The sequence below is a fragment of the Rhinolophus sinicus genome, chromosome 5 (genome assembly GCF_057876585.1).
Source record: "Rhinolophus sinicus isolate RSI-liver-muscle chromosome 5, RSI-T2T, whole genome shotgun sequence".
NCBI classification, from domain to species: domain Eukaryota; kingdom Metazoa; phylum Chordata; class Mammalia; order Chiroptera; family Rhinolophidae; genus Rhinolophus; species Rhinolophus sinicus.
Genome location: NC_142505.1, coordinates 73,145,045 through 73,153,055, shown reverse-complemented (window position 1 = coordinate 73,153,055; position 8,011 = coordinate 73,145,045).

The window sequence follows — 8,011 nt, the reverse complement described above, 5'->3', positions numbered from 1 at the left end:
AGGTTGGCAACCACTCCATTGATCCAGCTCTGGAAGCTCCCTGGCATTCCCAGCACACAAGCACCGCTCGCTCCACCGTGTCCCCCTTTCTCAGGGCCGAGCCCATTACCACAACAGCCGACTTCCTGAGAAAACTGAGGTCACATCATCATCATCATCGTCCTTTTTCACCTTGAAATTGTGACATCACCTGCTTCCTCTTTCCCTTCTGTCTTGTGGGTGTATTTTCTTTTAAAGGAGAGAATTTACCTACAGTAAAATGCCCAAATCTTCACAGCTTGATAAAATTTTATCTGTGTGTACCCCAAAACCAAGATGCAGAATACTTCATCACCCCACAAAGTTCCTTCATACGTCTTCCCAGTCAAAAGCCCCTCAGAGAGAACCACTATTCTGACTTCCCACCATTGTTTTGCCTGTTCTTAAACTTCATATAAATGGACTGTGTGTGTGTGTGTGTGTGTGTGTGTGTGTGTGTGATTTAATAAGTTGTTTTCCTGATTCAAGTGTAATTCCTATTCATGATAGGAAAAGTTAGGAAGTGTGAAAAAACAAAAACTTCATAACACCACATTGTCCAGAGATGTCAGTGGTTAACACTCTGATGCAGGGCTTCCCAGACTTTTCATTGCGTATAAACAGTTTTCTACGGAAATGGGATAACATTGTATATACTGGGTCATCTCTCACACATTTCTTTTATATATTTTTTAATGCCTATGTTAATTTTTTTTTTTTTTTTTTTTTTTTTTTTTTTTTGGTTTTCGATGTAGCAGGTTGATAAACATCCCTGTAGCTAAATGTGCACATCCATTCTTATTTTTTCAGGGGCGAGAAAAAAATCCTAGATATGAAGTTACAGAGTCAAAAAAGGAATGGAAATTTTTACTTTTTTACCTGTTCGTGTTATCTCCAAATTGTGGTCCAGAAAATAATGCTGGTAGCAGCAGTACACAGTCTCCCATCTGTATCATCATCACCGAAACCTTCACCAATAATCCCCTTTTCCATCGCTTAGATTTCTTTATCTCCCATCTAAAAATGTTTGGCATCTGCTCCCTTACAAAATCTTAAACACCAGCCACATCTTGTTCCCTTCCAAGATAGTTTGCACAACCAGCTTCCACTTCCTTCTTAACGTCCTGTTAATTGTGCTGTCATCTCTCATGGTCACCTGTGACCCCTCTACCATTTTCACTGGTCTCTTACAAGTCCTTTCTGAATGAAGTTCCCCAGCTGGTACCTTCACAGAGTAAGTGTCCCTGTTTCTGTTCCTACAGGTTGGAGTCAGAGTATGTGAACTGGGTTAAGGAATTTCCACTTTATCCTGAAGGCCACTGAGGAACTTAAGCAAGGGAGACACATCAGATTTTGGTTTTAGAAAGCTGATTCTGTCACCTGTGGGGAGACTGGGTGAGAGGGGCCAAGACGGCAGGTAAGACTAAGGCGACACAATGGAGTCCTGGAGTAGGAGTGGCGTGGGATGGAGAGAAGCTAGTGGAGGCCACGAGCACTACATACAAGACGCAATGACCAGGACTTGCAAGCTGGCCAGCGAAAAAGGGGGGAGGGGAGATTGGGGCTGGTGCCCAAAGGGGAGGCTTCTTAACAACTGGATGTAGGAACACAGACAGTCACTGGTGACCGTGACAGGTGCTATTTCAGTGGAGCATTGGGTGAGAAGGCAGAAGTAATGAAATGGGGGAAGTGGAGAGATTGAATCCAGGCAGCTCTCACACAAGCTGTCGGTGCACAGCGCAAGCCAGAGAGGAGTCAGGATGAGGAACTTGTTTTAAGGTAGGGGACACTTCATTATGTTAGACACTGAAAGCAATGAGGTTTTAAAAGAAGAGGTTGAAGATGCATAGAGAAAGACATCCCTGGGTTGGTGGGGGGTGGGCCTGAGCAGGAAGGATGGGGGCAGAAGTCAGTGCATTTGAAGGCAGATATTGAGGGTGTCCCCGTATGAAAGCATCTGTCGGGTTTGGGGGAGAAAATGGGCTCAGAGGTCTGAGGACTGAGGAAGATTTGAAATAGCTGTTCGAGAGAGCAAGAAAGAGGGTCAGAAGTCTTAGGAGGCTTTCTGGGCAAACTGATGGAGCCCAGAGTACAGGGTGGGAGTGGGCACCCACTTGTCACCAGTCTACCTTCCTCCTCGCTGCTGCCCATTTCTTTTGAAAACAGGTCACATATGGACATTGAGAAGCTCTCAGTGTCACCTGAGTCCAGCTCCCCAGCCTGGAAGCCAGAGACCTCAGCTCTGGGGCCCTTGGGATCATAGCTTCATTTTTGTTTCTCCACACAGTCAACTAATTAACCACACAGCTGTCTTGGTTGTCCCCTAGACACACCATGTACTTTCCCACCTAAAGCTAGACTGAGACAACTGATATTCAAAGAGAAATGGTTTTAAAAATATGCTGTCAGTTTTTCAAACTGCTCTGGTTGTCAACAAGGCAAGTGCCTAGATAGACCTCATGCTTCCTGCCTTTGACAATCACATATAAGGCTCTGGCTTAACTCTGGCTTCATTGTAAGCCAGGCACCTGCAAGGAGAGAAGATATAATCACAATTGGTACAGCGTTCCAGTTTAGACAGCTAGAACCTGCATGCCCTGGCGTTCTCACACAGCTCTTACCTTTTGGTGCCTTTATCAGAGGTCTTTCATTGGCAAGCAACAAACAGGAAACCCGCTCTAGCTAATTTAAGGAAAACACTGGTGCGTTGAAAGATGGGGTAGGTCCCAGAATTGAAAGCCAGACCTCAGAAAGGGTGGATTGAGCGCAGGTGTGGGAAGGGGGTTTTCAGAGCTAGAGGACACCTTTGGGATGTCAGGACTCCCACCTTTGGGAAGGAGAAGCATAACTGGCAAGCATATTGGGGTTCTGTGCTTAGTTGCAGAACGCTTTTTAAAAATTACAGAAAAAGATAAAGAAAAAAATAACCATTATTCACATTCCCACCACCCAAAATGATTAATATTTTGCATATTTGCTTCCAGCTTCCTCCCTCCCCTCTTTAACTGACATACTTCAGTTAAAATCATGTAGAATGTTTATACATTTGCAAAAATAACTCCATGCGCCCGATGTGGCTGATTTCTGACTGAGCTGGGCTCCTTGCCGGCCCCTCGGGCGACCTGCGGGGCATCCAGCCCTCTGTTGTCAGGAGGGCTTTCCCGGCGTGCACTCCTCTGCAGAGGCTGTTTCTGGGGTGGAAATAACAACAGAGGCTGATGGGCTTGGGATTGTCCCAGCTCGTCAGAACTGCAGAGGCGGGGGTGGGGTGAGGAGTGCAAGGAGTCATCACCATATGAAAGAATCATTGGAGATGGACATGGTGGTTAATTTCACTGTGAGGGGACACTGGAAAGAGAGGGCAAGCCTATGTAAGATCACCTGGGCCCTGGGGCCTTCCTGCCAGCAGCTCATTGATTGCTTCACTTATTCAATCATTTATTCAGAAATGACTCGCTGATGTCTGCTGTGTCCTTGCCCTTTTGTTAGGGTCTGGGAGTGTAGCGAGTGTGACAGCCCTCGTTCTAGAGAAACAGAGACCTGGGAGACCAGCAGCCTGGATCACCACTGGTGAGGTGTGGAGAAGAGCCGGCCAGGAGTAGAAGTGTGGCCTGCTCGGGCTTGAGGGAGGGGCTGCGGAAGTTCACTAAAGAGGGGAGCTGGCCTTTGGAAACGGAGAACTTAAGGCATTTGAGGCAACCCAGTGTTGTTCAGGGGCAAAGGGTGCTGAGGGCAGACAAACCTGGGGTTGATCCCAGCTCTGTTGATCTGGCTCTGGGGTCTTGGGAAAGTCGTCTCTGCTCTCTGAGCCTCTGGCCTCAGTTTCCTCAGCAGGAACTGTGAGGAAGGCAGTCCGTTTCACAGTCAAGAAAACAGAAGGCTCCTGTGTGAGATAACTTTGCAGCATGGTGGGCGTTCATGGAATGCGAGTGGTCTTCCAAGCAGAGGGAACACACACAGCAGGGGTGAAAACCATGAGAAACTGGGGGTGGCTAGAGGGGAACAAGGAGAGATGGGGCTGACAAGAGCAAGACTAGCTGGGGACACTGGTCTTCCCCTGCCTCCATCCTCTCCCGAAGGGAAGCCAGAGAAAATGGAGATGAGGGAAAGACAAGGGCGGAGACCCATTTCTTTGACATCATCTACCTTCCCCTGAAAGGACAAAGGAGGTTTCTATTTGGAGCTGAAATCAGTCTGACTTCAGTCTCCCCATTCATAAAAAAGGGAAAATAAAAAACAAAACTACTGTGGCTGCCAGCCCCCCAAGAAACCCCATAAAGGACAGAGGACTTCCACTGCCTCTTAAGCCCTGGAAGTTGTAGGTGGCAGTGGGGAAGGGCCCCTGGAGCCTGGGGGAAGGGGAAGAAGAGACTGAAGGGAGGGCTCCATTAGGAGTTTTCAAAAGTGGAATCTCCAACTTGGAGAAGGAAGGAGTGGAGAGCGATTTTCTACCTGGGCCTAGACTGGGCCTCTCGGAGCCTTAGTTCCCCCTCGTGGAAACTGCATCTTCGCTCAAATTTGATATTATCACGATTTATTATTTGTTTTAAAAATAGGTAATAATCTTATTGTGGTTTAATTTGCATTTCCCTAATGGCTAACATTGTTGAACTCAAGATATATCCTGTTAAAATGTATGTTGAGGGGCCGGTTGGGTTGCTCAGGCGGTTAGAGCACCATGCTCCTAACTCCGAAGGCTGCCGGTTCGATTCCCACATGGGCCAGTGGGCTCTCAACCACAAGGTTGCCAGTTCAACTCCTCGAGTCCCGCAAGGGATGGTGGGCAGCGCCCCCTGCAACTAAGACTGAACACGGCACCTTGAGCTAAGCTGCCACTGAGCTCCCGGATGGCTCAGTTGGTTGGAGTGCGTCCTGTCAACCACAAGGTTGCTGGTTCGACTCCCGCAAGGAAACCAAAAACAAACAAACAAAAAAAACTGCGCCCCCTGCAACTAGCAACTGGCAACTAGACCTGGAGCTGAGCTGCGCCCTCCACAACTAAGACTGAAAGGACAACAACTTGACTTGGAAAGAAAAAAGTCCTGGAAGTACACACTGTTCCCCCAATAAAGTCTTGTTTAAAAAAAAAAGTATGTTGATACCTTTTGCCCATATTCCAATTGGATATTTTTGTTGTTGTTGAATTTTGAGAGTTCTTTACATATCGGAGCTGTGAGTCCTTTGTCAGATATATGACTTGCAAATTGTTTTAATTTTTGATGGAGTCCAGTTTATTGTTTTTTTTCTTTTATGGATTGTGTTTTAGTGTCATGTCTACCCTTCACCTAGCCTTATGTTCTAGTGAAGATTTTCACTTGTTTTCTTCTAAAAGTTTTCTAGTTTTTAACCTTTAAATCTATCATCCATTTTAAGTCCATTTTTGTACACAGTGTGAGGTTTAGGTCAAGATTCCTTTTTTGTTTTTTTGCTTACAAAAGTCTAATTACACTAATATTATTTGTTGAAAAAACTATTCTTCATGAAATGTTAAAAAATCAGTAGGCTGGGACTTTCATGGGTCTATCTGGGTTCTTTACTCTGTTCCATTGATCTATTTATACTTGTTTTGATTAATGCAGCTCTACAGTAAATCTTAAAATAAGCTATTATGATTCTTCGTACTTTGTTCTTGTTTTTTGAAATTGCCTTAGCTGCTCTGGTTTCTTTGCTTTTTCATATAAATTTTATATTCATGTCTATCTCAAAAAAAACCACACACAAAACTTTGCTGGAATTATGATAGGAATTGCATTAAATCTGCAGATCAATTTGGAAAGAAATGATATCTTTACTGTGCTAAATCTTCCAATCCAAGAACATGACGTTTCTCCATTTATGTAGGTCTTTCTTTTATCAGTGTTACTTTGTAGTAGTACCCCCTTACCCATGGTTTCACTTTCTGTGGTTTCAGTTACCCAACCATCAACTGAGGCCCAAAAATAGTAAATGGAAAATTCCAGAAATAAATAATTCATAAGTTTTAAATTGCGCTCTGCTCTGAGTAGCATGATGAAATCTCGCGCCGTCCCACTCTGTCCCACCTGGGACACCTCTCATTCCTTTCTCCGTCATCTCCACGCTGTAGACGCTCCCCACCTGTTAGTCACTTAGCCATCTCGGTTATCAAATCAGCTGTTGCAGTATCACTTGTGTTCAAGTCACCCTTACTTTACTTAATAATGGCCCCAAAGTGCAAGAAAAGTGATGCTGGCAATTTGGATCTGCCAAAGAGAAAGTGTGTGTAAAAAAACAACACAAAAACACCAACCATAGTATATATGGGGTTCAGCACTATCTGCCCTTTCAGGCATCCATTGGGAGGTCTTGGAGCACATCCCCAGATAAGGGAGAACCTCTGTAACATGCTTTGTTACATTTATACATTGTTTAATTTCTCTTTTAAGTGATTGCAAATGGTATTATTGGTTTATTTTGTTAGATTTTTTTAATTGAGGAAGGGGAACAGGACTTTATTGGGGAACAGTGTGTACTTCCAGGACTTTTTTCCAAGTCAAGTTGTTGTCCTTTCAATCTTAGTTGTGGAGGGTGCCGTTCAGCTTCAAGTTGTTGTCCTTTCAATCTTAGTTGTGGAGGGCACAGCTCAGCTCCAGGTCCAGTTGCCGTTGCTAGTTGCAGGGGGTACAGCCCACCATCCCTTGCGGGAGTCGAACCGTCAACCTTGTGGTTGAGATGATGTGCTCCAACCAACTGAGCCATCCGGGAGCTCAGCGGCAGCTCAGCTCAAGGTGCTGTGTTCAATCTTAGTTGCCGGGGGTGCTGCCCACCATCCTTGCGGGACTCGAGGAATTGAACTGGCAACCTTGTGGTCGAGAGCCCACTGGCCCATGTGGGAATCGAACCGTCAGCCTTCGGAGTTAGGAGCATGGAGCTCTAACCGCCTGAGCCACCGGGCCGCCCCCAGTATTATTGTGTTTTTAATTTCAATTTTCTTGCGCTCAGTGCTATATAGGAATATAATTAATTTTTGTATATTGATGTATCCTAGGGCCTGATGAACTCATTTAAGTTCTAGGAAGTCTTTGTTGTAGATTCCTTGGGACTTTCTACATAGATTTTCTTCATATCATCTACAAATAGGGAGTTTTATTTCTTCCTTTTTCTATCTGTATGCCAAACTGTTTCCTTTTCCGTGTCTTATTGTGCTGACTAGAACCTCCACTACGAATGGGAGCGGTGAGAGCAGATAGCCTTGGCTTGTCCCTCTCAGTGAGAGGCATCATCTTTTACACAATTAAATGTTAGCTGTAGGGCTTTTTGGAGATGTTATTTTATCAAGTTGAGGAAGTCACCCTCTATTCCTAGCTTGCTGAGTTTTTATCATGAATGAATATTGGCAATTTTCATTTGCATCAGTTGATATGATCATGTGCTTTTTCTTTCCCATTGGCTTTTTGAAATACTGAAAAAAAGCCTCGAGACTTCCACACCTGACCATTTTCTCAGACTAGGGCCGGGGTACTCAGTTGCTACCTCTGGTCTAGTCCACCATGTCCCAGTGTGCTCCAGAGACTGCAACTTGAGCCCTACATGTGGCCAAATGGAAATGCTGCCCATAGTACCCACTCCTAGAGATTTACAATCCATGTCAACATAACCAAGGCCCAGAAAAGCCCTGAAATGCAGCCTTCTGTTAACTTTACATGGGATTCTCCAAACTTATTTGACCAGAGCCCTTTTCGCCAAAAACCTCGTCATGCTCCCACAGGACTTTCTGAAACACACTTAGGGAGTCACTCAGCTGATTCTGTCCCCTAATTTGCATTTGACCTAAAGGCCAAGACTACAGATAGTGGCGTCACAGACACAAGGTCCCAGGGTCTCCACACCCCAGCCCACTGCTCCTGCTCCAGACCATGCTGCTTTGACAGGCTAACAAGTCAGCCAATATCCCAGCAGCACTATAGACCATAAGGATAAGAGGAATGCAACCATCACCAATCTGGTTCCTTTGGTGGCTCTCAGGCCCTTTGTC